The sequence below is a fragment of the Rhinoderma darwinii genome, chromosome 3, assembly GCF_050947455.1.
Source record: "Rhinoderma darwinii isolate aRhiDar2 chromosome 3, aRhiDar2.hap1, whole genome shotgun sequence".
NCBI lineage: Eukaryota > Metazoa > Chordata > Amphibia > Anura > Rhinodermatidae > Rhinoderma > Rhinoderma darwinii.
The window spans coordinates 219,218,233-219,236,034 of record NC_134689.1 but is presented as its reverse complement, the minus strand read 5'-3'; the positions used below and the strand labels follow the sequence as shown (position 1 = coordinate 219,236,034).

The 17,802-nt window shown below is 40.5% G+C and overlaps 1 protein-coding gene across 3 annotated transcripts in view; it reads right to left on the bottom strand.

Annotated features, from left to right (window-relative positions):
• Nucleotides 1-17,802, bottom strand: part of FRMD4A (FERM domain containing 4A) — a 383,316-nt gene that overhangs the window by 189,516 nt on the left and 175,998 nt on the right. Inside the window, exon 1 of one of the 3 annotated variants that reach the window (XM_075857391.1) lies at nucleotides 3,812-4,169. The exons of the other annotated variants lie outside the window; for them this stretch is intronic. The gene's annotated coding sequence lies outside the window, so the exon portion shown is untranslated. Of the gene's footprint in view, nucleotides 1-3,811; nucleotides 4,170-17,802 lie in introns of those variants that run through there. 3 annotated transcript variants of the gene reach the window in all.

The window sequence follows — 17,802 nt, the reverse complement described above, 5'->3', positions numbered from 1 at the left end:
TCACATTTGTTTATTTATTTATTTTTTATTTTTTTTTTTTTACATTATTACACACTTTCATACATACATATTTATTTTTTACCATCCATTCACACCCTAGCACTACACTGACACTCATTTATCGCACACCTTTGAGCACTTAGTCCGCCACTCCCCTCAAGACTAGTGGGAGGGGCTATCACTACTTAATGCACACTCCTTCTGCAGCATTCTTTGACCCGTCTGCGTCCTGATGGGAACGGGTTTTCACCCACCCACCTACCTAGTGAGTATGGCCTTTTTTGTGGTTTTGATGATCTTTATGTCCCATTTTTTCTGTTTGTGTTTTTAAATTAGGAACGAAAAGTTCTGGTTAGGGACTCGCAAGGCACTGGGGACCCTTGACGTTGGGTTGCGAGCTTTGCGTATTTTGGCCAAAATAACAACTAATACCCCATGTTTCATGGATATTTCTTACTACGTATACTACACTTTTTTTCAGGACGCAGCCGGGTCTTATATGCTGGGAGGGCATGATGTGCTGGCGTTTGGTTTGGAATGCAGAGCAGCCCGCTTTAGCTAACACTAGCGGCGTTACAAATAGGCTGTTATTCGGCAAGATACGCCATGCCTGACGACCAGCACATTATCCCTCCACGTATTACACATAGTACTGACACCCCATGTACTATTCACAGCACTGACCCCTATTTATCACATTTGTTTATTTATTTATTTATTTTTTTTTTTTTTACATTATTACACACTTTCATACATACATATTTATTTTTTACCATCCATTCACACCCTAGCACTACACTGACACTCATTTATCGCACACCTTTGAGCACTTAGTCCGCCACTCCCCTCAAGACTAGTGGGAGGGGCTATCACTACTTAATGCACACTCCTTCTGCAGCATTCTTTGACCCGTCTGCGTCCTGATGGGAACGGGTTTTCACCCACCCACCTACCTAGTGAGTATGGCCTTTTTTGTGGTTTTGCCAATTTTAACATTGGTAGCAGGAGCATCCGAGTGACAGGAAGATTTTTCATTAAAGGTGGTGCTGTTTATGCCAAAAATAGTTTGGCATAATCATACTGGAAAATCAAACAGGAACTTTGTTTGCATGATATTGAAATCTTCTGGTCATCAGAATTAGTTGATACCTTCAAAAACACAGTAAATGGGTTACAAATGGCCAACGTTTAGCTTTGTATTTATTTATACTGCTCCCCTATAGATCTGTTCTCTCTTTTTTTATTTTTTATTAAAAGTGCCCGCACATAGAAGTAAGATGAGGAAATGTCTGGGAAGGTTTCCCTTATCTCTTCTGCCAGGATCTGCCTATTTTCCTATGGAAAAAAAGGATGTAGGGGGGAAATGAATCCTCCAACCACAGCATGAAGGCAACCCTACAAATTTCCAGCTGGAAAACTACCATAGAACAACAACAATAAAATCCACAGCAATATTAATAATGTTTATGACTTTTTTCCTCTGAAGCAGAGGCCTGTAGGCTTATCCACCAACTCCTTCCACTAGTTGTCCAACAAGCCAAGACTAGAATGACAGAGTGGATGAGAAACCTGCCATGAGAGAAATAAGGCTTTAAAATATCCTGCTCCAAATACAACAGAATTTTTCTTTTATGGTATTTTACAACTGTGCATTTCATAAATGACTATTATAGGTAAAGTGGATGAACAGTTATTTGCTGCCATGTTAAATTGATATAGAGTGGCATAAGGTTTAATACTTGTGTTTTGACACCTTATCCTGCTGGTGCCTATCAGAGATGTCATTCACTCTCCTTCTATACACAACATTGTTTAATTTTTTTGAAAGACTCCATTATTTGTTAAAGATGTTGCCTAAATATCAATTTTAAATCCCTTGGAGAAAATAATATAATTCCAAACTCAGCCACTACTCATAGGGGGACAGGTTTCTCCTGCACAGGTTTGGCAAAGTCCATTTCACATACATGCAAACACAGCCAGAGGTAGAATGCAAAGTCATTTAATGCCATTTTTCTAAATTACTAAAAATTTGGACAAAATTGTGTAAAAATTCTAAACCATTACGAAAAATCAACCAAAATGAAATGAATAAAACAATCTATTAATTGAATATTTAGTATGGTCTTTCAAAACTAGATTTTATGGCAACATACTGAGTAGTGGAGTCCGGTGTATGTAAAATACAGAATGGCCACACAGGTATGAAGCCTGACAAGATGGATTATGCCTTGGATTTGTAATCCACTTAAAGAAGCATTTCTTCCTACATGGCAACTAGCGTAGCCTACACATTTTAGCAACTTGCAATCTAAATGTCTGCATGACATGGCTATATGTGAGGATTTGGAAGGATAATGGTGGACATTTTCATGGCATCCATATCAGCTACAGACAGGATCCTCAGAGCTATAAAACATCACAATGATTTCATGTGGATGTAACTAGGACTATACAAAGGTCATTAGACACATTGGTTTCACAACATTTGTGACCTGAGTAACACATAGTAGGGTCTGTTAATGACATGTAAGGTCTTCTTCTCAGCCGGTCCGGCATTGCGATCATAATTGAAATTCCATATGAATATGGAAGTGAGTGAAAACTCTGCATCAGGTGACTCCTGCTCCCACCATGACAGACTGAATGCAAAGCATGTGCAAATAATATTCATGAATTATTTACCAGCAAGATACTGTATGCAACATGAGCCTATTCACACAACCTTTACAATGAACTAAAAGGTACTGCTGCCTACTTAAGTATGCAGCAGAAGATGACAGGGTAAGATGCCCGGCACCAACTGAATTAACTATTTACCTTCTGAAGTGGACCAAACCACTAATCCAGCAATGGACACGTTAAAATGGCTTTAACAAGAACAAGAACTTTCCTCATTTGATATGTAAAAGTCCATTAGAGCATTTCTTTCCTGCCAACATCCCCCATTAATGCATTGCAGATTTTTTTTCTCTCTTTTTTACTACCATTGAGAGTATTATAATGGACGTGTCTCATGTTTCCCAGCTGTATGCTCTGTCTGGGTAGGCTGCCTATATCACTGTGTATAGCATTAAATCTGCCAAGGCTATTTATAGAACTAAGCACCTCCTGAAACACTGTGACCATGGAAAAGGTGAAACCTGTAATGTTTTACTCTCTCCGGCAATGCTGCAGTACAAACCAGCATCACCACCACCACCATCACCAACACCACCACCACCACCACCACCACCACCATCATCATCATGCAATCTGCATGTCTTCTAGTGTAACCCTGAATAACATCCTGTTCCCTATGCTATCATCCCGAAGTCTGCCTCCTTGCTCTGCACTTACTACACCCCAAAGTGCAACATAATATCCAGCTATGTCACATCAATAACATGTGCCTTTCTTATCCAATCTTACATTTATTGTAAGGATCAAATAAATAATGTATTACAAAGTCATTTACTTCATGGCTGCTTACTGGCACATATATGATGTACATAGTATAACAATTCAATGTCCATTCCTATATGATAAACCAAAGTGAATATATAAATACATATGTAGCAAGTTTGTTATAAAATGTATCTTTATATCAACGTGCATATCATATGATAGTATGTTGAATATATAGACGACACAAAAATAATGTGCCAGCTAAATATCATGATTGAGATAGATATAGATAGATAGAGATAAATTGTATATATTAATGCAGCAGGATAGTGTTCTGCAGGTGTTTCTCATGTATCCAGCATTCATTTCTCATGCAACTAAAGAAAATGTAAAATGTTACATAGACATGCTGCTGAAACGTTACCTTCTCTTTAGGATCAGACACTCTGCAGATGTCAGCCCCAGAAAAAGCATCCCATTAAATCCTGGTTAAACAGGCTCACGGCCTAACAAGCAGCCTCCATTTCCATCTCCAGTAGGTCCTCTGTGGCTTTGCTGGAATACAGATACAGCCCCTCTTGCTGGCTGCCTCCTGTATGTGTGTGTATATGTCTGTGTGTCTGTGATTCTGCCTCTTTCCACTGTGCTATTACATCCCATCACCCTACTAACGGTCTCTCACATAGACACTGGCTGTGGTCCAGGGTGCACCGCAGAAATATTCATCGTTACGAAGAAAAAAAACGAAATAGTAGAAAGTGCTCGCCACAATACAAGGAGATTCACACACACACACACACACACACATAGGCAGAGCATGCCACTGGCTGGAAGGAGGGGTGAGAAAGCTGCTTCAGCCCCTTGCTTTTCCCTAGGTTTTTCCTGCTGGTGCATTCCTCCCTTTTTTAATGACTCACGTGCAGACAAAAACACACTTTAAATGAAAAGAGGCTGCCTAGTGGTGGGGGAAGGGAAGGAGACTAGAAGAGGCTGATGCTGGTAATGTGTAACCCAAGCACCCCAGCAGGCATGCGGTCTTTCAGGCTGGGGCCCTGCACCACACACTGCATAGCAACATCTGTGCCCGAACTAGCAGCATAGAACCTGCTCACCAGGAATCTCAGCTGGACTCACCAAGACGGTCACCTCCGAGATGTCTTTAGGAGAATTCCTTGTTAGTCAACTTTTTACGTAAAGTTTATATATATATATATATATATATATATATATATATATATATATATATACACACACTACCGTTTAAAAGTTTGGGGTCACCCAGACAATTTTGTGTTTTCCATGAAAACTCACACTTATATTTATCAAATGAGTTGCAAAATGACTATAAAATATAGTCAAGACATTGACAAGGTTAGAAATAATTATTTTTATTTTAAATAATAATTTTTTCCTTCAAACTTTGCTTTCGTCAAAGAGTGCTCCATTTGCAGCATTTACAGCATTGCAGACCTTTGGCATTCTAGCTGTTAATTTGCTGAGGTAATCGAGAGAAATTTCACCCCATGCTTCCAGAAGCCCCTCCCACAAGTTGGATTGGCTTGATGGGCACTTCTTGCGTACCATACGGTCAAGCTGCTCCCACAACAGCTCTATGTGGTTGAGATCTGGTGACTGCGCTGGCCACTCCATTACAGATAGAATACCAGCTGCCTGCTTCTTCCCTAAATAGTTCTTGCATAATTTGGAAGTGTGCTTTGGGTCATTGTCCTGTTGTAGGATGAAATTGGCTCCAATCAAGCGCTGTCCACAGGGTATGGCATGGCGTTGCAAAATGGAGTGATAGCCTTCCTTATTCAAAATCCCTTTTACCTTGTACAAATCTCCCACTTTACCAGCACCAAAGCAACCCCAGACCATCACATTACCTCCATCATGCTTGACAGATGGCGTCAGGCACTCTTCCAGCATCTTTTCAGTTGTTCTGCGTCTCACAAATGTTCTTCTGTGTGATCCAAACACCTCAAACTTCGATTCCTCTGTCCATAACACTTTTTTCAAATCTTCCTCTGTCCAATATCTGTGTGCTTTTGCCCATATTAATATTTTCCTTTTATTAGCCAGTCTCAGATATGGCTTTTTCTTTGCCACTCTGCCCTGAAGGCCAGCATCCTGGAGTCGCCTCTTCACTGTAGACGTTGACACTGGCATTTTGCGGGTACTATTTAATGAAGCTGCCAGTTGAGGACCTGTGAGGCGTCTATTTCTCAAACTAGAGACTCTAATGTACTTGTCTTGTTGCTCAGTTGTGCAGCGGGGCCTCCCACTTCTCTTTCTACTCTGGTTAGAGCCTGTGTGTGCTGTCCTCTGAAGGGAGTAGTACACACCGTTGTAGGAAATCTTCAGTTTCTTGGCAATTTCTCGCATGGAATAGCCTTCATTTCTAAGAACAAGAATAGACTGTCGAGTTTCACATGAAAGCTCTCTTTTTCTAGCCATTTTGAGAGTTTAATCGAACCCACAAATGTAATGCTCCAGATTCTCAACTAGCTCAAAGGAAGGTCAGTTTTATAGCTCCTCTAAACAGCAAAACTGTTTACAGCGGTGCTAACATAATTGCACAAGGGTTTTCAAGTGTTTTCTAATCATCCATTAACCTTCTAACACAGTTAGCAAACACAATGTACCATTAGAACACTGGAGTGATGGTTGCTGGAAATGGGCCTCTATACACCTATGTAGATATTGCATTAAAAAACAGACGTTTGCAGCTAGAATAGTCATTTAGCACATTAACAATGTATAGAGTGTATTTCTGATTCATTTATTGTTATTTTCATTGAAAGAAACTGTGCTTTTCTTTCAAAAATAAGGAAATTTCTAAGTGACCCTAAACTTTTGAACGGTAGTGTGTGTGTATATATATATATATATATATATATATATATATATATACATATATTTATTTATTTATAATTATATATATATTGAATCAAACCATATCAAGCTGTATTAGTACAAGTCTGGGTGGCAAAATATATAAGACAAGTGCATGATTGAGTTAAAAATATGTATTTAAGACATTGCAATCCACAGAAGAATCCTGCAAAGATTCAGGTCAAACATTTTATTGACTTTATTGGAACCTGGGCCTTAGTTCAATGAACTTTGGCAGTCTGGAAAAGTATTGTAGAGATAACTAGATTCATCAGGTTACTGGTTGCATAACAAGGCTAATACTAATACTTCCAGAATAACTTCACAGTAGCCATATACATATGGTATAAATAACTCATTACATATACTCATCATTTCAGTTTGATCCCTGGGTAAGAGTTTGTGTACAAGCATATATGGGCCATTTAACCAATGTAATATGAATTACTAGTGATGTCATTTGTAGGGCTCCATATACATATTCTGACCATATAAGAGTTTTACTTCCACATTAATGGTTTTATCATTGAACCAGAGCTTTTTTTCTATTTTGGTTGCTTTTGAGTATGACAGTACTTCTCTGCTTGGATCTCTCTTACATGGTTATCCACTGACCAAATTTTGTTCTCAAAATTAAATAAACAACACTAACTCCTTTTCAAAAATGGCAAAAAGAAGCAGAAGATACAAAAGTTTTTGCAAACCCTACATGAAAATTATTAATTGAATGAGGCTAAATTCACACATAGCATTTAGGTCCATTGATCACGATCCTTTGTGCCTCTTATGTGGCATTTAAGCATGTATAGACTTAGGCAGTGCTGCAGTTCTATCTATGGTTAAAGTGGACCGGCTGGATTCTATTTCTATGGGAAGGGAAATAAATAAAGCCATTTAACCCCATAACAGAAAGAAAAATGTTTACCTGACCGACAGTATTTTAAAAATTCTAGCTGTGTGATTCTGCCCCATTTATTTTTGGTTTATAACAATAACGTATGTACCAAGAGGTTCAGCATTTGTTACATTCGTGATTGGACATCCTCTAGGCATTTTTGTAAAGTTTCATACTTGCATTCTTTTGCAGTATGTTTCTTTTAAATTCAATTTGTAGAAAATGTAAATAATAAATTGTGACAAGTTTGCATCAGTTTTTCAATTCGTAACCCATTGACCCCAATGATAAAAAAAATAAACAGCTCACGATGAATCCTGATCTTGATGGAACTCATGAGGACTGATGCAAACGGATGCACTTTATCATCAGTTCCGTTCCCATAGAAATCAATAGGATCTGTCGACTGATCCATCGTTGTTCATTTTTTACAACATACTATAAAGAAAGCAAGTTAAACTTGTGCCTTATTTAGATGAGCCGAGGTGACTACAGACTTGCAACGCTATAGGTTTGGATTACAATGTGCCAAGTCAAAAGGAAAGACCATGACAAGGAAAGAGTTAATCCAGAGACTACCACAATGACTTTACTGCAGACATGATGTCACACTGATTCTAAGATAGGTACGCTAATGGAAACGGCATTGACCTGAGACACAAGTCAATTCTGTACTAGCAACCTACACAACTATGAAAAGCCATAAATATATAAGAAAGCAACAGTCATATAGATCCCGGTATAAAGAAAAGGTGTAAACTATGACTATGGAAGGGATGATCCCACAGGACATCAGGGAACTAAAGGGATGTGAATACTTCAATTTTCTTAACAGCATATGGAGTCCAGATAAAGTTATGTCTTCAATTATGCTGGCAGCAGGAAAAGGAGCTGGCAGCGGGATGCTGAGTCAGGGAAAAGTCCAAGAAAAAAAAGGAAACAAATCGATAGGACCTGCCCTGTATATAGTTCCGTTTCCTAGGCGGTGATTCTCTGGCTTTGTAAAAGATGATGATGTTGCCAAAATGTTACAATAACACTTTCAGCAAAGTTTCTTTTCACTTCACACAGAAAATATGAATGCAATGTTTCCCTCAATGATTTAAACACGACTTTTGGTATTATTAGGGTAAATGAATACACATTGCTCAATGGAAAAAGAGCGCAATGAGTTTCTAGAATCATTAACGTTCTACTATCAATTAGATTGACTCACAAAGCAAAATATGGACTGAATCCTTATGTTAGGAATTATAAGTGCAGACAGGCTAATAGTTCATTATATGTACGGTACTTCTTCGCCAAATATCCATCCATGTCGTAGATAGGGATTTCTGCTACAATTAACAGAAGCAACTCAGTGAAAATAACAGTGAACTTCAGAATCCTTACTTTACCCTGCAAAGCCCCATCCAATTCTGCTTTGTTCTACATTTCTTCTCTAAGTCACAGATACCAACCCAAACACAACCTCTGTTCTGCCGAGACAACTTTGTCCGCACAAACCATATCTAATAACTTACGTACACTCTCATATACAAGCCTCCGACCAAATGTATCTTGTAAACAACTGTTTTACTTGTCTGCACCACACTGTAATAATGACATTGTCTTACACCAGTATGGTGCCATATGGAAGCTGATAGCCATATAAATATATAAGGCTGGGTTCACACGACCATGTTACGTCCGTAATGGATGGAACGTATTTCGGCCGGAAGTCCAAGACCGAACACAGTGCAGGGAGCCGGGCTCCTAGCATCATAGTTATGTACGATGCTAGGAGTCCCTGCCTCTCCGTGGAACTACTGTCCCGTACTGAAAACATGATTACAGTACGGGACACTTGTCCTGCAACGAGGCAGGGACTCCTAGCGTCGTACATAACTATGATGCTAGGAGCCCGGTTCCCTGCATTGTGTTCGGTCCGGGATTAGCGGCCGAAATAAGTTCCGTCCATTACGAACGTAATGTGCTCGTGTGAATCCAGCCTAATAATTATGTTATTTAAGAAGCTCCCTATTTTTGTTTTCTACACCAGCTCTGAAATTCCACTATAAAGGGGAAAGAATGAAATATGTAAATGAGAGGAAAGATGCTAATGTCAGGGACGGCATCTCTAGACCGCAGGGGCGTAGCTAAAGGCTTATGGGCCCCGATGCAAAGGTTCTTCTTCCCTCCCCCCAAACTTCTCAGGGCCGATGGCCCGCAGCTTTCAGCTGCATCGCTGGGTCTCCTAAGTGATCCAACAATGCAGCACTAGCAGCCAGGGGCTTCACTAAGGACTTAAAACATCAGGGGAATAGCCCAAATACAGATGTGCCCCCCCAAAAAAAAAGTTTGTTCGTGTATGTATATATATACGAGACAGCATATCTATAGCACTACGACCCTAAAGCTATGGATAGGATTAGATACAGCGGCTCAGCAGACAGTATCACACATTATAGGATTAGATACAGCGGCTCTGCAGACAGTATCACACATGATAGGATTAGATACAGTGGCTCAGCAGACAGTATCACACATGATAGGATTAGATACAGTAGCTCAGCAGACAATATCACACATTATAGGATTAGATATAGGGCCCAGAAGACAGTATTACACATGATGGGATTAGATACAGTAGCTCAGCAGACAATATCACACATGATAGGATTAGATATAGGGCCCAGCAGACAGTATCACACATGATGGGATTAGATACAGTGGCTCAGCAGACAGTATCACACATGATAGGCTTAGATACAGTGGCTCAGCAAACAGTATCACACATGATAGGATTAGATATAGGGATATAGGGCCCAGCTCGCTGACATTGAGGCTCCAGCGCTGGACCCAAGAAAGGTAAGAATAATAATTGTTTTGCCTTTTTAGGTGTTATTAATTATTTTTGTGTGTGTGTGCTTTTTTTTACAAGTTTGGTTGTTGGACTACTACGGATTCGAGGACTACTTCGATAACTGTGTTTTTTTTATTCTCAATGGATAACGAGGGTTGTGTGTGGGATTTTTATTTCAATGAAATATTTTATCTATGTCTTTGTATTTGTTTAAACTTTATTACTACCACCTTAGTAATGACTGCTGGCTGATTGACAACGCCCATTACTAAGGTGGAGCTTAATGTTAGACATGAAGAGGCTAACACTAACCCCCATTACCACCCTGGTACCCAGCGCCACCAGGGTTACCGGGAAGAGCCGGGTACGATCCAGTACCCGACCATCTGTAGTGACGGAGGGGTACTGGTGCAGCCGCAGGCTGGTAGTATTAGGCTGGGGAAGGCCAAAAACAGTGGCCCTCCCCACCCTGGTAACGCTAGGCTATTGCGGCTGTGTTGTATCTGGTTGGTTATAAACCCTCCATTTTTCATAACCATCCACATACAATGCAGCAGCAGCCTAGCATTACCAGGGTGGGAAGGGCCACTGTTTTTGGCCTTTCCCAGACTATTAATACCAGCCTGCGGCCGCCCCAGTGCCTGACCATCACTACAGATGGTCAGGTACTGGATCGTACCCGGCTCTTCCAGGCACCCCTGATGGCGGTGGGTATTGAGGTAATAATGGGAGTTAGTGTTAGCCTCTGCACCGGCTAACACTAAGCCTCATCTTAGTAATGGATGCTGTCAATCAGTCAGTGGCCATTAGTAAGGCGGTAGCGATAAAGTTTAAAAAAATACAAAGACATAGAAAAACTAGATTTATTGAAATAAAATACACCCTCATTAACCATTTTATTGAGAGAAAAAAAGCCGTCATCGAAGTAGTCCTTGAATCCGACGTAGTACAACTACCGAACCTGTAAAAAAACACAAAAGAAAACCTTAGTAAGGCCCTGTTCACATCACCGCTGCCCTTCCATTGAGGGGTTTCGTCGGGTTAACACCTCAATAGAAAGGCAAACTGAAACCTCAGCTTCCGTTTCCCTCACCATTGATCTCAATGGTGACGGAAACGTTTCTAAAGTTTTCCTTTTGTCACCGCTGTGACAGGATTCAGTTGTTTTGCATTGTCGACTGCGCTATTGATTCCACCAAGACAACGGAACCCGTTCACAACGGTGACAAACGGAAACCATTAGCAAAGTTTCCATCAACATTGAGATCAATGGTGATGCAAACGGAAGCTAAGATTTCCGTTTGCCTTTCCGTTGAGGGGTTAAACAGATGGAAACCTCAGACAGAACCCCTCAACGGAAGGGCAGCGCCTTAGATACAGGGCCCATGTGCATGTGTAATACTGTTTGTTGGAGTACAAAAAGGAAGGATTTGATCCAGCGCTGCAATGATGTGATTTAAAAAGGAACGTATTCCCAATTTTATTGGTATCAAAAAACTTGTTTAAAAATTCGATAACAGGCTTGGCGTCAAGGCAGTATTAGGTAGATGTAATGGGCCTACGCGTTTCGAGCACGGCTGGTGCTCTTAGTCATGGCATAAGGTAGGCTTAGATACAGGGTCCAGCAGACAGTAATCTTATACAGTATAAGATTAATGTCTGCTGGGGACCTGTATGTAAGCCTAACACACGGTAGGCTTAAAAGGGGTTGTCCAGTCCCTAAACATTGATGGCCTATCCTTAGGATAGGCCATCAATAGCTGATGGGTCGGGGTCCGACTCCTGGGACCGGCGCCAATCAGCTGTTTTGAAGGGGGTGCAGAGCTCGTACGAGTGCTGCTTCCCCTTCATTTCCCTTACTTGCTCACACTGTGAATCACTGACACGCCTGTGAGAAAATGACCAGAATGAAGGGGAAGTAGCGCTTATATGAGCGGCTGCACCCCCTTCAAAACAGCTGATTGGCGGGCGTCCCGGGTGTCGAATCCCGACCCATCAGCTTCATCAAGACAGTGATATTAAACTTACCCTACTCTTCGGCCGCAGCAGAGGTCCTCACTCCATCGAGTGTTGGGATGTTGTGCGCAGCGCATAGCGGCGTGACGTCAGAACCTCCGCAGCGCTCCGGAAAGAGAGGGGGTAAGTACTGTCAGTTACTATAGTAAAAGGGGCCCGTGTAGTTTATTATATAGGCCCCAGTTACTATAGTAACTTTTCATTGATGTGGTGCGGGGGGGCGTGGGCCCCCTGGCTTTGGGGGCCCGGTCACAATTGCGAGCGCTGCGACCCCTATAGTTACGCCACTGCTAGACCGCCACCGTGTTTATTTATACCATAATGTCCATACAGCAGCTAATATGGACGACATATGAGTAAATTGAACATTTCCTATGCCAGGCCGTGATAGTAAGGTGCAACAAATATAATAAGAAGAGCATGCCTCTTAATAAATTTGTGGCATCTTCGAGTATCCATGTGCCACAGAGTAAAATCGACTTCAGCAAGAAGTTGGAGAAAGTAAAAAAAAATCCTGAAAATTGCAACTTTTGTGCCGTTTGTGACTTTTCTACGGCAGAGAACTGGCGTAGAAAAGTTAATAAATACCCTTTATGTACATGCGGTCCTCAACATTAGTTTTCAGGGAACAATTTTGTAACTAATGTATGTTGCAGATTTAAAGTGGATTTAGTGCTGAATTCAATTTACATTCTAGTTATAATATATAGTGTTAAAAGTCCTGTAAGGGGGTTGTCTCGTGAATATTGTGAATATCCCTCACAGAATGGAAATGGGGAAAAAACCGAGAGGTGTGAATAGAGTCTTAGTTTGTAATTAGCCGTTGTTGGTTCGGGGATTGGTATCAATCAGCACATGCCGATATTGGGTTCCTTCATTTTAAAATGTGACAGTTTATGACATATGGGTCTAGTTAGTAACTTATAAACGTAATGACATTCTAGTTGTGGTTTGCTGCATTGTCACTTTTATTTACATCATTCATATACACTGGAATAATTGATTTACTTGCATGTTTTTGTGTCTTTAGTTCTTGGTGATTTCTAGGTTGCAATTCAATACTTATCACAAAGTAAATCTGAAAACGACTGTTGCTTCATATTTGACATGGCACCAGTCCTAAGTGGTTAATAGTTTTTATGTTAATGATCAATAGTTCCACTGGGTAATGCCTAAGAAAATATGCATCTAGTACTAGTTTTGAATAGGACTAGAACTTCTAGTACTACATTTTCGTAAACCTAACTTTAGTAATATTACTACTAACACTGCCCAGTGCACTTTTCGTAGTGTTCAATGACAACAAAATCTACAATTTACTACAATTTATCCACAATGACGGTACTATGTAATGTATTATAATGAACCAAATAACCAGTTTCAAAGATATGGACGATATTAAGACATATAAAAAATTTTCCTCAGTAAAGCGCTATGTCAGTGTTATCATAGCATAAAGTATAAGTCAAACAGTACAAGATTTACAAAAAATAATGCAAAAAATTAAAATAAAATTTCCATGTCTAAATAATAGCACCACCAAGAGGTCAACATCAAAATAGCAGTACAAAAACTTCCATATGATAAAAAAGGTAAACATTCCAGGGTTTGTCCCATAGGTAGCAATCGTATCCAGGCTCGTCTGCCTGAGGGGGCCCAAAGACCCATCTTTTTCATAAGATGACACCAGTGCACATGATATATGTGAGGCCCTGTTACCCGATTGTTACATCGGGGCCCAGGAGATTCGAGTTATGCCTTTAGATGCAGATTTCAATATATTGTGTATGAGGTATAAAATTGATAAAATGAAAAACAGTTGAGGAGCCACTACTAACCAATAATATGCTGCCTTTTATTTTCTAACATTCACTGGCAAAATAAGGACTGCAATCTGATTGGTTGTTATAGGCAACATCAATGTTCTTATTCGCACATATTTTTGTACATAACCCCTGCATGCATTGTGCTGATGGATTTTGCTCATTTTTTTCTTAGCAAATTCTGAAAATCTATTCCCATTTACTTATGTGTGTTCAGAAGACAAATACTTTAGTGGGTGATATCAGGTCATGGTCCAAACATTGCAGCATTCTTGTTTCTACAACAATTCTCATAGCTGCTAATGATGAATAAGAGCTCATGTACACGGCCCGTGATTTGCGGCTCGTATGGCGGCGGAGAGTCACCCGCAGGCTGCTTGCAAATCACGGGCTGTGCACATGGCCATGTACATTCATTTCAACGAGCCTGGACTGCAAAATGCGGCCGTAATAAGACATGCCTTATCTTTTTGCGGTCCAGGCTCCCGGGCAATGCACTGACCGTGGAAACCACGGTCGTGTGCTTGGGCCAATAGAAATTAATGGGACCGCAATTCACCTGTAGATTTGCGGATGAATTGCGGCCGCAAAAAGACGTTACTGTGCATGAGGCATAATTTGTACATACATCAGTAAGTACGGTAGGATGTTGATGACTACATGCATACCTGCGTTTTTAGCAAAATCACATAGACAGTGTTGGAATTGCAATTCCAACACTGTCTATGTGATTTTGATAAAAACGCAGGTATGGTACTTCCTATTTATCTCTTCTAAATACAAAATATGCTATGTTAGGAGCTATAGGGGACACTATGGCACATGGGTATAAGGTATATCTATGGTGCCGTTGTCGACCTTTTATGTGGGTGGGGGTGGTCATTTATAGAATGGCCATTAACCGCTCTCTTGACTCCATATCTTATCCTTATAACGGTCACCTAGGTAATATACAATAATAAGGTTGTACCACTGCGTCTATTCCCACTCTCTTGGGTTGTCATAAAAATGGCTTCATGTGGACAGTGATTATGGAGATACTGTAATGTATTTTCACTCTCCCCAGATAGTATAGATCCTTTGATAAGAGTGATATACTCTGTACAATAATAGAATTCGCAACCTTACAATATATGCATATAGACAGCGATTGACTATACCTTACGGAACGCAGTTTTTCCCATTTCAAAGATGGCCGCATCGCGTCTGAGCTTTACTGCGCATGCGCGATCGCATGCCGGATATCCGCGATACACCGAACATGGCAAAATTCCACGCAAGCGCAATAGTGCGTTTCTGCTGGCCTCAAAGGCGGCACCGTGCTACTATGTCCTATGAGGTGATTTTCTTTTTCATTTATTTTTAAAGTCATACACATGGATTGCACATATGATATCACGACTCCTAATTGGATACTTTAACTTTATTGTTATTTATATGATACTGATTGGTTCTTATCCATCTTACTTCGACACTATGTGTTTACAATTTGCATATCACTTTGTACTGTATGTTTTATACATTGTTTTTATAATGATGTTATGCACTTTTTACCTGATTGTACTTAACTCTGTTTGCTGATTGACACTATGTTATATACCTGGATTGTATCACATGTTAGTTGCCTAAGAAAGGCTCTAGAGGACAGAGCTGAAACGTTGCACAGGGGGCAATAAAAGTACCCACCTTTATTCACATTTACTACGGAGTGCTGCCTATTTTTTGAATACTATATATATATATATATATATATATATATATATATATATATTTATGATCCAACTCTGTCCCAAGTGCCATATTGCTCCTATAATTTTTCCACTAAAATACTAGTCAGTTGTTCGAGGAAGAGAGCGTCCTGTCAGTAACTGACTTGCAGGGCTCTCCTCATCATATGTCACCAACATGTCCTATTTGGTAGGGTAGCTGGAGCCTTAAAAACAATGTACACCTTTAAAAGGAAAGCTTAACAGAACTGATGGAATCAGCTTCTATGTATTCAAGATACAGTTGTATCTTAAAAAGTAATTTGTTTTTTTTTAATTAAAGGGGTTTATGAGACTTATGAATGTGGCATGCGTATAACAGGTCCATTCCTTTGGGGCTCCAAGTAACGGCAAGGTGAACCCGTTCTCGTGATCGGTGGGGGTCCTAGTGGTCGCATCCACACCGATCAGTTATTTATCACCTATCCTGTGAATTGGTGATAAATAATGATTACAGAAAAAAAATCTTTTAGCTTTGTTTTTGTCCAAGTGATTCTGCATGCGGAATCTAGACATTTTTTTTCCCAACTTGCGCACAGATGATTTGCTCTTTTTAGCCCCTATCAGTGTAAGATATAGAAACAATGGATTTTGTGATGCAGGGTTTGGAGAGTACCATCACAGGTTAATTTGCAGGGTTAGGGCCACTATAACATCAAGGAACCAAAAGCCCTATAACTCTAATCGTGCAAAATGCAACAACGCCTCCTTAAAACAATAATGTCTTCATAGCTTAATAGCTCACTTCCATCAAATAACAATAACAAAAAGGTTGTAAAAAAAAATGTAGAGTAAATAATAAGAAAGAGCTGCCAATCACAGACCCAAACCCTATAATCATTTGTTTTCTTTTTTCACCAGCAGAGGGACTAATGATTTAGAGACGTTGACCCCATTTGTCTCACGTGGGTTGAGTTAGTGAATATAAATCACCGGCTTTCAAAGGCAAAGGTTAGAGAGTAACACGGGGTATGACCAAGAAATGATTGGTAAGGGATTGAAATGGTTGAGTTGGGACCAACAGACCTTCCATAAGAAGTCAGCTCTTAAACTGAAAGGCTAAATATCCATCACCATTAGGTTGATTTCCAAGCACTTTTTCCTGCACCAATAAATGACTTATTGTCAAATGTAGTAGTTTGTTACTTTGTTACACTTACAGTAAAACTCCTGCCAAAAAGAAAAGAAACAGATAACACGTAATGTTTGAATGCATTCTCTACCAGAACATTGTAAAGGCTTTGTGCTGCCAGTATCCATGTTACAGTATAGTTTCAACATTTTAGCAGCTCCTTGTTGTTATCTCCTTGACATGTTTTCCCCACAGATGTATAAGGGCATGACCAGACGTGGCGTAATTGCTCTGGAATTCCGCTGCGGACAGTCCGCGGCGGAAATCCGCAGCGTACACGTTTCTCCATTGCCTTCCACAGCTTTTTAGTAGGGTTCGTTTACACGTTGCGGACAATTCCGCTGCAGAGCATAGGCTGCGGTGCGGATTTGGTGTCCGCAGCATATACTGGTTGTTGCGGACGTGTAGCGGACTTGTTGCGGACTCATTGCGGAATTTCTCCATTGACTTCAATGGAGAGTCAAAATTCCGCAATGAAGTCCGCAGATGTTATGTGTGCTGCGGAGCGTATTGGTTTTACGAACATGACATTTCTTCATTCTGGCTGGACCTATGTATTTCTAGGTCTACAGCCAGACTGAGGAAGTCAATGGGGCTCCCGTAATTACGGGTGACTACTTGTGTGCACCCGTAATTACGGGAGTGTTGCTAGGCGACGTCAGTAAATAGTCACTGTCCAGGGTGCTGAAAGAGTTAAGCGATCGGCGGTAACTGTTTCAGCACCCTGGACAGTGACTTCCGTTCACAATATACATCAACCTGTAAAAAAAATAGAAGTTCATACTTACCGAGAACTCCCTGCTTCCTTCTCCAGTCCGGCCTCCCGGGATGACGTTTCAGTCCAAGTGACGGCTGCAGCCAATCACAGGCTGCAGCGGTCACATGGACTGCCGCGTCATCCAGGGAGGTCGGGCTGGATGGCGAAAGAGGGACGCGTCACCAAGACAACGGCCGGGTAAGTATGAATTTATTTTTACTTTTACTAGGGAAAGGGCTGTCCCTTCTCTCTATCCTGCACTGATAGAGAGAAGGGAAGCCCTCTT